This window comes from Eschrichtius robustus, chromosome 13 (genome assembly GCF_028021215.1).
Source record: "Eschrichtius robustus isolate mEscRob2 chromosome 13, mEscRob2.pri, whole genome shotgun sequence".
Classification (NCBI taxonomy): Eukaryota; Metazoa; Chordata; class Mammalia; order Artiodactyla; family Eschrichtiidae; genus Eschrichtius; species Eschrichtius robustus.
The window spans coordinates 1966980-1984193 of NC_090836.1; the positions used below are offsets into that span (position 1 = coordinate 1966980).

Sequence of the window (17214 nt, forward strand, 5' to 3'; positions counted from 1 at the left end):
CGCCCTCGTAAACATCATCCAAGGCGGGAATCACTCGGGCAGCTGTTGCTACCGCCCTGTGCTTTCCAGCAAACCCTAGGCTCATTAAAAAATATATGTTTTAAAAACTTGGAAAAGGAAAACAAAAGACCCTAGCACGTGTGGTGGCTTCCTTCTCTGCTTTCCAGATGTCCGGCACCTGAAATTGAACCCTTGTCCCCAAAACACACACACAGCAGCCCTCAGGACCCGCTCTCTCCCACGGACAGACGTGACCCGCCCCCCCCCCCCCAGCGACTGGCCTCGTTGGCGTGGGCAGAATGGAAACGTCTTGCCCCACCCAGCTGGGGAGGAAGGAGGCTGTGAGGCCCACGGTTTGGCCGAACGAGCCGGCGGGCAGGGCAGGATTAAGCAGGGGGTGTCCAGGGTCTCTCTCTGCGGGGCCAGGGCAGGATACCACATTCTCAGTCAGGACCCCTCCTGAGGGCCAGAACGAGCTGGTCAGACATCTACTCTGCCCTCCTGCCGCATTATTTCATTCATTCAAAATAGTCATTCGCCAAATGTGTCTTGGGGGCCTGGTATGTGCCAGAGATACAGCCATGAACAAATAAGTACGTAATATGTCAGGTCCAGTGAACCTCGAGGAAAAATCAAGGGGGGACAAGGATCCAGAATGAGGGTGATGGTTTACCCTGTTTCGGGTCCTTGGGGGGAACATCCCCCAAACCACTGAGTGGCCAGGTGGGGTGCAGCCCTGCTGTACTCGGGCCCCTCTGCGCACGTCCAGGGTCCTTACTGAGACCACTTTACTGTCACAGCCAGAGGGGTGCATATTTGAATTGGGACTTTTCCAGCCACAAGTTTTCATTCCCTAAGAGGCCGTGTCCACCCTGAGCAGCTGACCAGGAGAGGGGCTTGGGGGCTGAGGCCGACGCAGCAGCCCCGCCCTTGAAGGGGCGTCTCCTTGCTGTCCACACACCAGAGCAGTGACGCCACAGAAAACCCCACCCGTGGGACAAGCGCCCGCCAAGATCACTGGCTGTTCACAAAACCACCCCTGGCTGCTCAGGACTGGCCTCCCCCAGAGCCCGAGGACTCAAGCAGCTTAGGTGTCCCCTAGGAAGAGATGTCACCTCCCACACCTGCCCCCTGGCCCCAGATGGGCCCCCCCCCCACCTGGAAACCTACCCAGAAAGAACAGCCTGCAGGGACCCTTTTCCAGGTTGCCACTGGCTACTTCTTACTCTGCGACCCAGCGAGGAGCTGCTGCCTTGTAATTCAAAGGTCATTTGCAATTTTGTTAACAGTCCTGGCACAGCAGGTAGACAAGCACGGTCCCTGTGTGAACTCCCTCCGGCTGCTGTCCAAGTGCTGCCCTTGGTCCCAGGAGCTCTGCGGGGGGTGGGGGGGAGGGGTGGGGGGAAGGGAGGGGGTACCAGAGCTGCAGGCCTGTGCCTTCCCTCCCCTCCCCGCTATCCAAACCCCCCCCCCCCGCCACAACCTGGCCACTCCATTTCCACCTCTGTAGAGAAAGGCTCCTCATGGACCTCAGGACACCCGATGACACCTCCTGAGATGCAGGTGCCTTCATCCCCCTTCCCCGCTTTCCAGGAAGTGCTCTCTGCTGTCTAACCCACGGGGCTCCAACACCAGCTTTCCTGCAGCACTGACTGTGCATCATAATGTTTCCCCGGTTGAAAATTCACGGTGGCTCCCAGCCCTTGCGCCCCCGAAACTTCCCAACCTGGCCTCATTCTACCCCCCAGCTCTTTGCCTGAAGTTCCCGCCACGGGGTCCCTATTCCAGTCTCCTCCTGCTCTGAGAACAAGCCCTGCTTCCCCGCCCAAGACCTCATCCTGATCCTCTGCCTCTCCAGCAATCAAACCTCAAAGGACTCGCAAGTCCACCACCAAGGTTCACTTCCTCCGTAAAGCTGCCTTTGATTAATCCAATGCCAGGAGGCTCTTTCCCCTGACCTGGCGTTTCCTTAGCCCCTGGAGGATGGTGTCCAGCCTGCACCGCCAAGCCTGCACACGCTGCCTTGGAACTGTGTGTGTTCCTACTTCTCCGGTAGGTCCAGCGTTTGCTGAAGGTCGGATGCGCCCCCCTCCTTCTCCTGGGTGCCCCATCCTGCCTGCTGTGCGTACACCTGTCAATAAACAGCTCCTGATTGATGACCAGTGACAATACCTAATACTAGTGAGCATTTATTAAACACCTTCTACATGCACTGAGCCAAATGTTTTACACCCATTTTCCTCATTTAACTGTCACTAAAATTCTATGGTACAGGCTATTTTTATCCTCACTTTGAGCAGGGAAACCATAGGGAACTAAGGCGTGGAGGGGCCCGGTAACTCGGTCCTACAGCGATTGAATGGGAGACCCTGGCTTGGAATCGAGACATTTCCCCTCTTCCCCAAACACATCACGTACCATCCCTGGAGCAAAGGCCTTCTCTGCTCTGCTTCCCTGCTTTTCACCACTGCCCTCTTACCAAGAGGAAGGCTGTCCGAGGACAACATCCTGATTTGTAGGAAGTAGCCCCAAAAGCAATGTTTATAAAAAACAGGCTGATTACAAAGTGACTAGTATAAACACACACAGACACACACACACACACACACACACACACACACTCACACACACAGCCTTGTGGGTGAAAAAAAGCAGACTTTCCCCCAAACAGAATGATACATGGATTGAGAACAGGTCAGGCTGTTTAAAGCTGGAGAAATTAAAATAGAATAAGAGGATTTTTTTTTAACTTTTATTTGAAGGATAGTTGATGTATAAGAAATAGAATGATGGTTTTAAAGAGTTGGTGTTTATGTTGAGATGGGAGATCCCAACCAGGCTGAGAGATGAGGGTTGGGAGACAGACCCTGTGAGGTGTGAGGGGCGCAGAGGCGAGGAGCAGTGTGGTTACGGGAAGAAATGCAAGGTTCGGGGAGAACGTGGAAAGAAGTTTCAGATAGCTTGTAACAGGGACTGACCAAGGGACTGCGTCCTCGGGAGGAGAAGACCCTACACCAATGGTGGAAAACTGCATTGCCTTTCAACGAATACGGCTGCCATAGAGCTCTTTCTATTTTATGTATTTATTTTTAATTAATTAATTTTTTTTGGCCACCCCACACGGCGTGTGGGATCTTAGTTCCCCGACCAGGGATCAAACCTGTGCGCCCTGCAGTGGAAGCGTGGAGTCTTAACCACTGGACCGCCAGGGAAGTCCCAAAGGAGCTCTTTTTAAAACTCAAAATCGACCAGAGACTTCTCTGCTTTTTTAAGAAAGGCTCCCCGTCTCCTAAAGGATGAAGTCGGAGCTCCTCAACACGTACGCGAGGCCTTTCAAGAGGCCCCCCCCCCCACCCCGGCCGGGCCTCCCACCCTCCCCTGGTTTCCACTCTGCTGGAGGAACCCCCGGCTGTCTGAGGCCTGCCTCCGCCCGTCCCCACGGTTTCTCCCTTTGCACTTGGCTGACCTCAGGACCAGCTTCTCCTCTCTCTGTGCAGGGCAGGCTCCTCTGGCCTTGAGGTCCCATCTTCAGCTGACCGCCCGCTCCAGAGAAGGCCCCTCCGTCCTCCTCATCTCCAGCTTCCTGTGAGCGTCTGCAGCAGCACTGAATGTAATGCGCAAGAAGCTGGCGTGCTAATCTGTTTATTCGTGGTTTTGTGTCTTTGCTCTGGAAACGATCTTGTTCACCATCTCCTCCCCGTCATTAGGACAGAACCCAACTGAAAGGAACGAAAAGCCTTCCTTTGCTCTCAAGGAAACAGGAGGCGGGACACTAAGGCCCCCACGCGCGGCAGCGCACCGACCAGAGAGAAGCTGCTTCGGTGGTTTCTTATCCTTTTATTTGGGAACCACTGTCAGCTGCAGATGGAGATTTCAGAGACGCCAGCCGCGTCTCTACCTTCTCCTCAGAGACTCGAGCACCAGCCGGCGTCTGGAAATGTGCAAGGTGCTGCTCCCCCAAGGCTCCGTGGTCCAGCAGGGATGACAAACCTACTGGAAAGGCAGGACAGATCAGCCCAAGGACGACCACGTCAGGATGTAGAGTTGGAGAGGGACAGAGCAAGAAGCACGGCACACAGCAATGCGCTTTGGTCAGAAAGAAAACTTCAAGTTGCTTTTGGAAGGGTCCGAGAGATATTGCGATAAAGAAGGAGTGCGGGACTTCCCTGGTGGCGCAGCGGTTAAGAATCCGCCTGCCAATGCAGGGGACGCGGGTTCGAGCCCTGGTCCGGGAAGATCCCACATGCCGCGGAGCAAGTAAGCCCATGTGTCACAACTACTGAGCTTGAGCTCTAGAGCCCGCGAGCCACAACTACTGAGCCCACGTGCCACAACTACTGAAGCCCATGCGCCTAGAGCCTGTGCTCCACAACAAAGAGGAGCCACCGCAATGAGAAGTCTGCGCACCACAACGAAGAGTAGCCCCTGCTCGCCACAACTAGAGAAAGCCTGCGCGCAGCAACGGAGACCCAACGCAGCCAAAAATAAATAAATAAATAAATAAATAAATAAATAAAAAAAAAAAAAAAAAAAAAAGGAGTGCAATAATTTCCAATGTACTCAGAACAATTCTCGTTTGTTAAAGTTACAAGTCCCTCTGAAATATGATATTGAATCCCCACTGAGCATGTAACATCCGTGGTCCAGGGAAACTCCCATGATCACATGCTTCTAGTTTCTTAGGGGGGTCAGTCACCTTTTGACCACGAAATGATGGTTGAGTAAGTCTTCTTAGAGAGCCAAGAAGTACAGACATGAAGATACTGATTGGCTACACCTCTTCCTCGCAATCCTGCCTGTTCTCTGTCCTCCAATTCTCCTCCTGGATCCAGGCCTGAAATCTTGGTGTCCTTCTTGACCCCTCCCTCACCCATACCCTCCGTGTCAAAGCAATTGTCAAGGCCTCTTGACTGTGACTCCCTAATACTTTAAAAATGTGTTCCTGACTCTCCATTGCTACTGCCATACTCTGAGCTACTACAAGAGCCTGCTAACTGCCCTTTTCCCTCCAACAAATTGTGTTTCATACCCCGTCTCATCTACTGAATGATTGAATGAATTCCTTTCGCACGCAGTCCTCCAGCTTCCAAGGTAACAGCCGGCTACAAGTGTCTCAAAATATGGTCCCCAACTAACAGCATGAGCATCACTTGAAACCCGATTAGGTACAGAGATTCTCAAGCTCCACCCAGACCTACTGAACCTGAAACTCTGAGGGTGGTGCCTAGCAATCCGTTTTTGTTTGTTTGTTTGTTTGTTTTGTTTGTTTTTTTTTTTGCAATCCGTTTTAACAAGCCATCCGGTGTTTCTGATGCCCAAGAAAATGTGAGAGCCACTGTCATAGAACCATCCATAGTAATACGCAGCGAATTAAAGCATGAAGTCTTTCAAATAACATATATATGTATGGATGGATGGATGGATGGATTTTAATGGCAAATTTCTACATGAAATGCCTGGAACCAGTGGCTCCTCCCCTGGGGGCTAAAGACATCTGGAGACCACAGAACCACAGAACATGCAGACCAAGCACTGTCTCCAGAATGAGTAAATATGTCCACGTACTTCCACTCTGACAGTCTACGTATATGTACATCCTTGTAATTAATAAAATACTAAGTCACTTAAAAGTGCTACTGATCACTGTGGTGATGCTAGTATATCACAATTCAAGGAATATATTAAAACCATTGGATTATACACTTTAAATGGGTGAATTATATGGTATGTGAGTTATATCTCAATAAAGCTGTGACATTTTTAAAACATGTTCCTGAAGACACAGCAGTTCCACTCTCCTGGAGGAATCTGCCATGTGCACACCAGAATATGTGTCAAGACTAGAACAGCCTCAAACTGGAAATAACACGCATGTCCGCTATGGTTTATTACAAAGTACTGAGTAGAGTTCCCTGTGCTATACAGTAAATCCTTGTTGTTTATCTATTTTATATATGGTGGTATGCATCTGTTAATCCCATACTCCCAACTTATCCCTCCCCACCACCTTTCCCCTTTGGTAACCAGAAGTTTATTTTCTAAGTCTGTGTGTCTGTTTCTGTTTTGTAAATAAGTTCATTGGTACTATTTTCTAGATTCCACATGTAAATGATGTCATATAACATCTGTCTTTCTCAACACAGATATTTTTAAATGGGAAAATACCTAATGATTTGAGGGAATCTTTACATACTATCTCAGTGGAAAATATAACTATTTTGTCTCCTGGGGCACACAACTTTTTTTTTCTTGCTTAAAAAAGGGTCCTCACACTTAAAAAGAAACCTCTGCCTTCAGTGAACGTTGGAAAATTTAGGTACAGAGACAGCTGGCTGGAGGGCAGGTGGAGCTGGCAGGGAGGGAGGGGCTCAGGGGGTTCAATGCAAACCATGTGGGCTGGTTACACAAGCGCAAGGCCTGGCCCAGCCATGCAAGAAACAGCAGCTACCTCGACCACTCGCTCCAGGAAAGAGGACCTGGCAAAGCCTCCTCTGTCTCTTCATTTTTTGGGGGGGGGGGGGCGTCAAAAATTGCTGTTTAGTCCTGTAGCTAGCTGTTTCTCTGGCGTGCATTTCTCTCCATAGACACTTTTCTCTTTAAAATATTTTCTTTTTTTTTTTTTTTTTTTTTAAATAACTTTATTTATTTTTGGCTGTGTTGGGTCTTCGTTTCTGTGCGAGGGCCTTCTCCGGCTGTGGCGAGCGGGGGCCTCTCTTCATCGCGGTGCGCGGGCCTCTCACCGCCGCGGCCCCCAGTTGCGGAGCACAGGCTCCAGACGCGCAGGCTCAGTAGTCGTGGCTCACGGGCCCAGTTGCTCCGCGGCATGTGGGATCCTCCCAGACCAGGGCTCGAACCCGTGTCCCCTGCACTAGCAGGCAGACTCTCAACCACTGCGCCACCAGGGAAGCCCTAAAATATTTTCTTAAGGAGAGACCAGAGATTAATGCAATGATGAACCCAGACTTTATCAGAAAGTTCCATAACCTCCTGCAGAATCCCCTGGTGACTCTTCCCCTTCTCAGTTAAGGCAGCCTCCGCAAGTTCCCCAAGGGTCCCTCTCTGTCCCTGGGTCTCTCTCTAGTTCTTCCTTCTAAGTTTTGCCCAATGAACCCTCTCAGCCTTAAGGCATATAGCATTCCTTTGTGTGATATTTCTCAACAGTTGGTGGAGATGAAAATAAGTAAGTTTTGGGTTTTTTTGGAGGGGGAAATCCCAGCCCCACCATCTTACTCTTTGCAGCCCCTTGGGAAGCCTTATCTCGCAAACACTGTGTCGTTTCTCCTGTGTCTCTAGCTTGCAGGACAAATCACATCTTGGGGGTGAGGTGAAGGGTAGAGAGTGGGTGGCTAGGAGTGGTGAGGTTTTAACTGTGGCCTTTCAGAGAAATGTAAAACTGCCCTTCCCCTGAAATGAGTTTGTCCTTCACAGTGTTAAATTTGCCACAGCGACAAACTTCCCACTGTTTGGGAAGGAGACAGCAAACCCGCCCCAACTGTGGCGCAGGGTGTCAGCACACACAACTGGATCCTGAGACCACCCCGCTAAAGACTAATTCTTTTTTTTTTTTCTCTTTTTTTTTTCTGGTTGCGTTGGGTCTTCGTTGCTGCGCCAGCTTTCTCTGGTTGCGGCGAGCGGGGGCTACTCTTCGTTGCGGTGCGCAGGCTTCTCATTGCGGTGGCTTCTCTTGTTTCGGAGCACGGGCTCTAGGCACACGGGCTTCAGTAGTTGCAGCACGCGGGCTCAGTAGTTGAGGCTCGTGGGCTCTAGAGCGCAGGCTCAGTAGTTGTGGTGCACGGGCTTAGTTGCTCTGCGGCATGTGGGATCTTCCTGGACCAGGGCTCGAACCCGTGTCCCCTGAATTGGCAGGCGGATTCTTAACCACTGCGCCACCAGGGAAGCCCTAAAGACTAATTCTTGATGTTTCAGAGAACCATGATTCCCCAGGTCCCAGGGCCTCAGGAAGTGTAAATGTGTCCTCTGTATCTGCTGCAATGCGACCCAAGGAGCAGGCGGTGCAAGTCCCCAGACTCCGGTCCCTGCAAGGTTCCCAGAGGGGCTGATCCCTGCTGACTCCCCCTCACCTCACTTGGAAAAGCAGAGTTTTCTCCCTGGGTACCAAGCAAAAGTCCATTGGAAGATAAGAAAGAGGAATTTTTCCTCCTCACGAATCCTGATAAATTAATTTAAAAAGATGCTCTAGAAAAGAATGGCCAGAGGTAAGTGTGGTACAGGAAGCATGGCAGCCACACTTGTGGACTTCGTTTTCAGGGGAGCGGGGAGGGGAAGGGAGAGATGTCTGGGTGCTCCCACCTTTCTCCCGTCATCTGCTTTCACTGGGTCTGCTGGTCTGGGGAAAAGCATTTACCTGGGCAAGTGTCATCCACTTCTGCACATTCCTTGGTTGGGACAGAGTGAACAAAGCAATAAATGGAGCTCTGGATCCCCATCACCTGCAGGCCAATGACCTCTCTCTAAGCCATGGGCTAACTAGAATTTAAATGTTTATCTTATGTTACCAAGTAAATGTGTTCCTGTTTTTGCAAACCAAAGTGTATTTTAAAAGGACCTGGGGAAATCTTACTATTTAAAAAAGCAGGAATCACCAACCGTCAGCCAGTCAAATCTCTTTGACTAACATAAAGTTTCAAAATCTTTGAAATAGAAATGCCTCATGGATGGGGGAGGGTACACACAGGCTAATTTTCCAAACTCCCCACCGCTCTCTATCGCCTCTCTCCTGGCTGCTTCACACATTCATTTTGCTTGTCAGGTTCCCAAAGACTTTTAAGAAAGTGACTCTCTTATTTAAAGGAACGTTACTATATGTATTATATATTTTTATATATTACACATAATAGTCATTTTACCATGTGAACAATTATTCTGAACTATTTATAAATCTGGATTTGCACATATGGGGTTTTCTGGAAGCAGTTACATATACTGGTTCTTTTTTCTAAACAATTCCATCGTTCCATCCCAGAAACAGAGAGTTTGGTTAAGTCATCGCCTCATCTTACTCTAGTCTTCTTGTGCTCTTACACTCTTACTGAAGTTGCCAAACTTCTGCTCCCAAAATGGGCAATTTCCATTTGGAAAAACAGGATAGTTATTTCATTCATTTTTATAAACAAGCAGGAGATGCCTACTGCAGTGAAAAGAATAGTGGAAGCAGCAGCCTCGATCCACAGGGCTGGAATGGTGATGCCAGACACCTGGGCCTCCACCTCCACCAGCCAGGCACCAGGGACACGGCTGAGGAAGGACCGGCCGGAGGGGCTCCCACCCAGAGCAGGAGAGGAGGGGGCATCTGACTGTCCCGGGACTGACAGCCCACGCGGACGTGGCCCCCTGGGTGCCAGCAACTCTAGGTGATGCAGTCTGCCCACTGCCGCTTCTAGCTGGTCCCCGGGTTCAGACTGACCCTTAGACTGTGCTGCGGGAGAGCTAGGTCCTCAGAGGGAAGAGGTGTCCAGCATCCTTCTAATGGGACCAGAGGCAGAAAGTGCTCACCCCTACAGGGGCCCTCACTTCCTTCCTCACGGGGAGAACATCACAGCCAGGCGGCCCCCTTCTTCCCTCCCTTCGCCAGCACAATACCCACATCTCCCTTCCCCAGACCAGAGTCACACTGGAGTCCTTCAGGTCAGGTCCCGGGGTCTCACAGCTTCTGGGTTTTGGAATTAAATGACTTGTGCGGTTGCCTCTGGAAAAAGCAGGATCACCCGATTCAAGCCTGGGCAGGTTGAGGGTCTCAGCTCACCACTGAGATTCTTCTGTTTCTTTTACGGCTCTGCCAGGCCCCTTTCACAGGCTCCCAGCCCTCCTGCTAAATTGCTCCCTGGGGGCCTGCTGGCCTGGCGAAGGCTGCAAGGACAGAGGCCGAGCCGGGTGGCCGTGTGGCCTGGGCCGCCTCATGGGGGCTGCAGAGAAGGCAGGTGACACACAGACGCCGGCAGGCCCCTTGAATTCTGCGGCCCCTGCTGAGTGTTCAGTGCCCATCACTCGACGGGTACTGACTGTGGGCCACCGAGCGCCTCGCCCCGCACAGGAGAGGACAACAGGCCCGTAAGATGTCACTCCCCTAGGAATGCAGCACTGCCGTCCCTCCACTGCGGTAGCCACTGGCCACTCGTGACTACTGAAAGTTAAAATGACTCAGGACTTCCCTGGCCGTCCAGTGGTTAGGACTCGGCTCTTTCACTGCCGTGGGCCCGGGTTCAATCCCTGGTCGGGGAACTAAGATCCCGCATGCTGTGTGGAGCGGCCAAAAAAAAAGTTAAAATGACTTGAAGTTAAGCATTCTGGTCTTCAGTGGCAGTGGCCACATTTCAAAGGCTCAGTACCCTCCTGGGTCTCGTGGCTGTTTTTTTTTGTTTTTTGTGTTTTTTTTGCCACATCGCACAGCATGCGAGATCTTAGTTCCCCAACCAGGGATCGAACCTGCGCCCCCTGCAGTAGAAGCGTGGAGTCCTAACCACTGGACCGCCAGGGAATTCCGTGGGTCTTGTGGCTTTTGTTGGGGACAGCTCAGGTCACAGTACGTTTCCATCATCACAGGGACTTTACGGACCGAGCTGGTCTAGAGCGGCAGCCAAGCAAGAAAAACAAATCATCACCACCATCATCAAAACCACAAGCTCCATCTGAAATCTGTGAGTTAGTTATGTTTTGTGTAGTAAGGGCTATAACAGAGGTAACACGCAAGATACTACAGGCGCATGGGTAGTAAAGGCAGCCAACCTAACCCACGGCCCAGGGTCACCCACCTACCAGCCAGGGAGATAAACTTTCTATGCCAGTAACTTCTCATCCTTACAGTTAATCACTAGGAAAAGCAGATGCAGTAATGACATGGGGAGTAATTTCCCATCATCAGAACTAAATGACGAGCTATTTCATATTTGCTACTCAGTATAGGAAAAAGGTCAGACCCAGCGAAAATGCCAGAGAGTAATTCAAAGGAAATTCTTTCTGTGACTCCAAATCAATAAATTTTATCGAGCATCTACTACATCTTGGTCAAAGATGAGTGAAATTGTTCTTATCTTTCAGGGGCGGGGCAACGGACCAGATTACAATACTGAGCAGTCACAGTGGAGGTACCAAATGGCTGTTCAGCTGTTGTCCTAGTAAATGTATCCGATTATTAATCCTAAGAAAGACAGATTAACTCCTAAGGAGGGGATGCTTCATGATGGAGGTGGTGTTTTTTTAAAAAAATTCTTTAAATAACTAATTAATTAATTTTTGGCTGTGTTGGGTCTTCGTTGCTGTGCGCGGGCTTTTCTTTAGTTGTGGTGAGCGGGGGCTACTCTTCCTTGTGGTGCGCGGGCTTCTCACTGCGGTGGCTTCTCTTGTTGTGGAGCACGGGCTCTAGGCATGCGGGCTTCAGTAGTTGTGGCACGTGGGCTCAGTAGTTGTGGCATGAGGGCTCAGTAGTTGTGGCGCATGGGCTTAGTTGCTCCGCGGCGTGTGGGATCTTCCCAGACCAGGGCTCGAACCTGTGTCCCCTGCGTTGGCAGGCGGATTCTCAACCACTGTGCCACCAGGGAAGCCCTGATGGAGGTGGTGTTTGAACTTGTCCCTCAGAGGACGGGCAGGATTCCCACGGGTGGACATGGGAGGGGGAGGCCTTCCCACTGGACGAAGGTCAGAAACACGTAACGCATTTTGAGAATGACAAGAACATCATATAACAATTTCATGTCCAAAATTCAACTGTAGAAAACACAGAATGAGAAAGAGAGAGAGAGAAAACCAAAATTCAAAGAAAAACAAAAGTCATCAATTCCTGGCAAGGCGGGCTCCCTCATCCTGGGACCACCTGATTGAAGACCCCAGGACACCCCCCCACCCCCACTCCAGGAGTCTGGGCCTCCGTCTGCAATCTGCAGGACGCCCAAGACACTCCAACAGGAGAGAGGCAACATCAGATCTGCACTCAGGAAGGCCGGCGACGTTTGCTGTTTGTGGAGTGACAGCCCAGAGCTTGGGGCCCAGCTGGGAGGGCCGACCCCGCAGGAGCACAGTGAGGGCAGAAGGAGAAGCTTGTCAGCCGCGTGGGCAGGTCTGTGTTACACAGCCGTGAGGGTGACAAATGTCAGGAGTGGGGACCAGCCACCAGCACAGGCCCTCAGACCGCTTGCCTTCGGTCACGGCTGAACTGAAATTAAGAGTACTGAGGGGAGAGGACTTCCCTGGCGGTCCAGTGGCTAAGACTCTGCACTCCCAATGCAGGGGGCTGGGGTTTGACCCCTGGTCAGGGACCTAGATCCCGCATGATGCAACTGAAAAAAAAAAAAAAGATCCTGTGTGCTGCAGCTAAGACCCAGTGCAGCCAAATAAATAAATAAAAATTTAAAAAAATACTGATGGGACCATTTCTGCGTGTGGCTTTGGGGAGAGCTCACGATTTTCATGCACCTCTCCAAGGCTACATTGGGTGGTTGGGGAAGGTTTGATCTCCACTGGATCCGGCCAGCTTGCAAACAGTCCTCGACCCGAGAGAGGCACCACAACTGAAAACACAAACGGCCTGAAGTGTGTATACACCTACGAGGAGTCAGCAGAGACGCATCTATTAAAATCAACGAAAATGATAGTTAATCGTAGAAATAAGTATTAATAACTTCTGCAACCCTGGGTACCTATGCATTTATTTGCTGAGATGTTACTTCACCCCACAGACATCTTCCCACTTGGGACCCTCACAGCTATTCGTGGCAGAGCTCACGGGCTGGTCACACGGCTCAATCACATTTTCCAGTGCTCAGATGTCCTAAAATGGTCATAGGACTGAGCTCTTCCTCGTGGAATGTCAGAAGAAATGATGGCGGCAACTCCCGGGTCTGGCCCGTGAAAACCCCCCACAAGCTGTACCCCATGCTCCCTGCTTCTTTCAGCTTCATGTGCACAAGCACGGCAGATTTAAGGAGGACTAAAGCCAGAGTCACAGACGGAAGAAGCCCAGGTCCTGGAGTTGCTGCCTGGAGAACTGCTGGCCAATAAGGAACATGCATTTTGGTTTTCACAGGGGCTAGAAATGAACTTCTACAATTTTAGAGCCGATTTACAGCTGGCACTTGTTCATGACAGGATCTAGTATGAGCTTGACTAACACCAGCTCTCACAGCCTACCCTACTTTGTATTAGACTCATGTATAGACTTTTAAACATCCCCTTTCAGACTGTAAACACCTCTGTGTATTTGGAGTTGCTCAAATGGTTGCTAAGTAAGTCTACCGAAGAGACGGCAACTGTGGTCAGGTGGTAATCCTCATTAAAAATACAGAGGGGGTAGGGATAAAGTGGGAGACTGGCACTGACATACACACACTGCTATATATGAGATAGGTAACTAATGGGAACCTACTGTCCAACACAGGGAACTCTACTCAACACTCTGTGATGACCTATGTGGGAAAAGAATCTTAAAAAAGAGTGGATACATGTATATGTATAACTGATTCACTTTGCTGTACACCTGAAATTAACGCAACATTGTAAATCAACTCTAACAAAATTTTTTTTAAAATACAGAGAGGCATCCAGACACACAGTCATATAAGGACAGAGAGCGGACGGGAAAACAGGCCTGAATTCCTGTTTTTTGAGGCCTATGACATTTTGTCTGTCTGGAAAGACAGTAAAGCACAACATCCTAGAGATATTAAAAAAGAAAAGAAAGCATAATCCTATATTAAGCTATTCACCTACAGCAAGACCTAAGCAACAGCACATTGTGTTTTACTAACGCAGTTCTAGCCCTTCATACTTGGGACTGCAGACACACCTGCTCTACGTCCCTGATTCCTCACAGAGATGACGAAGGGCTGAACCACATAAGCCCTAAAGTCCTTTCCAGCCCTCACAGCCCTGGCATCTACTGACCAGTCCACCAATCCAGTTAAATTGGCTTATTAAGTCTATTAGGCAATTTATTATGCTTTCAAAATAAATTGTCTAAAAAATTTCCAACCTTTCATGAAGGTAAAGCCTAATAAAACACTAAAGTAATTTTTAGTTCTGAATAACAAAAGTTAATTAAGATGATTGGATAGTGTCATTTAAAAAAAATCTCATCTTGTGATAGGTAAAAAATATTATCTCATTTTGGGCTTCCCTGGTGGCACAGTGGTTAAGAATCCGCCTGCCAATGCAGGGGACATGGGTTCGAGCCCTGGTCCGGGAAGATCCCACATGCCGTGGAGCAACTAAGCCCGTGCGTCACAACTACTGAGCCTGCGCTCTAGAGCCTGCGAGCCACAACTACTGAGCCCGCAAGCCACAACTACTGAGCCCGCATGCCACAACTACTGAAGCCCACGCGCCTAGAGCCCGTGCTCCACAACAAGAGAAGTCACTGCGATGAGAAGCCCACGCACCACAACGAAGAGTAGCCCCCGCTCGCTGCAACTAGAGAAAGCCTGCGTGCAGCAACGAAGACCCAACACAGCCAAAAATAAATAAATAAATAAATTTATTAAAAAAAATACAATCTCATTTTAAACTGCATTTCTTTGATTATTCACAAGGGCAGACGCGTTTAGATGATTCTTAGGCATTTGTATTTCCTCTTTCATATGTCATTTAGTTTTAAGATGAGAACACTTCAGCAGGACCACATCTTTCAGCCAGCGGCCAGCTGAGGGAGGCCAGAGGATCCTGCCCAGAACTGTCACCAGCTCTGGGGACAGAAGTGTGGGACTCCTCGCCTTGGTTCAGCTCTGTATCTCTGAGCGCACACCTGACTTTCATTATGTGTTAAATGCAATGGAAGCACAGCATTGGTGGCGAGCAGGGGTCCGTATTTATTCTCTTTCTGTGACAGCCACATCCAATGAAAGAAAAAAACACGGTTACAAATTCCACCCAGGATCTGGAAAGCCATCTGGACTGCTGGAGCTTCTTTCTACTTCTCCATGAATAAACATTCTACAGAGGAGCCCTGAACAAACAGTGCCTCTAATCACGTGTGAAGCAGATTGGGCCCCCAAACTCCACTAGCCAGGCGACGCTGGCTTTGCCTGGCGAACTCTAGCGCAAAAACGTGTTTTTGCCAAAGAAAGCCTGTGACTCTGTAACTGGATATGGGCTGAAGTCACTCAGAGGGCGGAAGTGTTGAATCAGGGGGCATTTTTTGGCTCTGCTGCTTTCCCAAAGCTAACCATGTTCTGTGGCCACAGCCCTATCCCAACATTGCCCGCTGGGTTCCACCAGCAAAATAAAACAACACTGTGGGTTTCAAAAGCAGTTAGAAATTTCGTTTACAAAAACGGATTGAAGTGCCCACCGCCGCCGCAGCAGCAGATCTACTAAAATTGGAAAGACACAGAGAAGATCTATATCCTCTGTACGTACCTTCGATACTAGCATGGCCTCAGCAAGGGTGATGCAAGTTTGTGACAAGGTCCCTATTTTATATGTCGGTTACACCTCAGTAACAAAACAGATTTAAAAAACTGCCAGAGGGCTTCCCTGGTGGCGCAGTGGTTAAGAATCCGCCTGCCAATGCAGAGGACACAGGTTCGAGCCCTGGCCCGGGCAGATCCCACATGCCACAGAGCAGCTAAGCCCGTGCGTCACAACTACTGAAGCCCGCACACCGCAACGAAGACCCAATGCAGCCAAAAATAAAAATAAATAAAATAAATTCAAAAAACAAAAAAAACTGCCAGAGAGGAAAATTCTAATGAGGACCCTCATTAGATGGGTCTAATGCCCAGTAGCCAGTGCCCCCAAGTTCAAGTCAAGGACACGTTAGCAGGCGCAAGAACAAGGCAGGAGCGTTCTTGCTCTTCTGCAAAGGGCCTCACCCTTGCGGATGCCACCATGTGGGGTGTCAGGGACTGGCAGGCCAGCTGGGTCTGGCGCTCTGACACGTGTCACGGCTTTCCTGTGGTGCCCTTGTCCTCCTGGTGGCACAGAGCGGCTGCATCCCCTGCCCCGCAGAAAGGCCTGTGTTTTTCACCCATAGGAACGCGAACACGAATCCCGATGACAATTTCCAGCTTACAATGGCCGGACCCCTAGGAAAATCTCAGTGATAAAAGGTACTCGTGTTTGTGTCAAGAGAAACCGCACACCCAACCTGAAAAGCCAGTATCAACAACCAAAATGACAATGGAAAACTGCACAGCAGAACCCAGCAAGTATAATGTGACCCAACAGGGCTCCATAGGGAACAGCATGGAGCGGGGTACAGCAACGATAAAACGACTGTATTTTTCCAACATTAAGGAAATATCCTCAAAGATGGAGGCAGTCCCAGAAAGGTCTGTGCGTTCTCTGTCCCAGCTCCTGGCCCGTCCCGGGATACTCCCCATGACACAGAGTCTCTGATCTAGGCTTTAAAAAACAGCTTCCTTTTCCCTCTCTCTCCCACTCTACTCCCCACCTGCAACACAGATTAACCAAAGAAAAGTGATCAGACTGAAAGAATATTTATCAAGTGCCAACTGCATACACTGTACCAGGGGCTGCAGGATGTGGGTGAGCAGAATGGCAAACTCCCTGCCCTAGTTCAGCGAGCGCAGCCAGGCCAGAAAGGTCCAGGGAGGGTGTGGCAGTCACTGGGCAAGGGCGGCCGCAGGGCTGCGTGTTAGGGTTAAGGCACAGTGCCTGGCCCTTTTCAATTCCAGGGAGCAGCTGCCGCAGAACCTCTACCCGTTTGATTGGCCCGTTGAATAAACAGAACTTGTGATCATTTGTACGCATAGAAGTAAACCTCCCTTGACCTGTTAAGCCCCCTCTGACTTAAACAAACAAACAGCTTAAAAAAAAAAAAAAAAAGGAAACAAAATATACATCGAGTAAAATACACAAATCTTAAATACACAGCTTGATGAATTTTGACATTTGTCTACACCCATGAAACCACCACCCAGATCCAGGTGCATCTAACCATGAAGCAAACCAAACTGGTATGCTGCAGAAAAATGCAGAATAGAATCTGGTGGATCTCTGATACGCCTTTTTAAAGTTGTTTTATTGCTGTTCTTGATTTTATTTTGATGTTTACAGATAGTTTACTCTTTTTTGGGGAGGGGAGCGAGTGGGGGAGGTCCACTCAAGCAGGAGCTAGGAAACATTCTCCTAACAGGCACTAGGTGACACTCACCCAGGATGGAATATTCTGCTTGTTTAATCTTTCAGGATCCCTAACATCTAAGAAATGTTTAAGAAAACATTCAGGCTCCAACCTAATGCTGC

The 17214-nt window shown here is 49.7% G+C and overlaps 1 protein-coding gene and 1 pseudogene across 1 annotated transcript in view; one reads left to right on the top strand and one right to left on the bottom strand.

Moving 5' to 3' along the window:
• The window catches only part of WNT5B (Wnt family member 5B), a 93474-nt gene that overhangs the window by 14039 nt on the left and 62221 nt on the right, over positions 1-17214 (bottom strand). The window lies entirely within an intron of this gene.
• On the top strand, positions 15298-15424 carry LOC137775969 (U6 spliceosomal RNA; annotated as a pseudogene).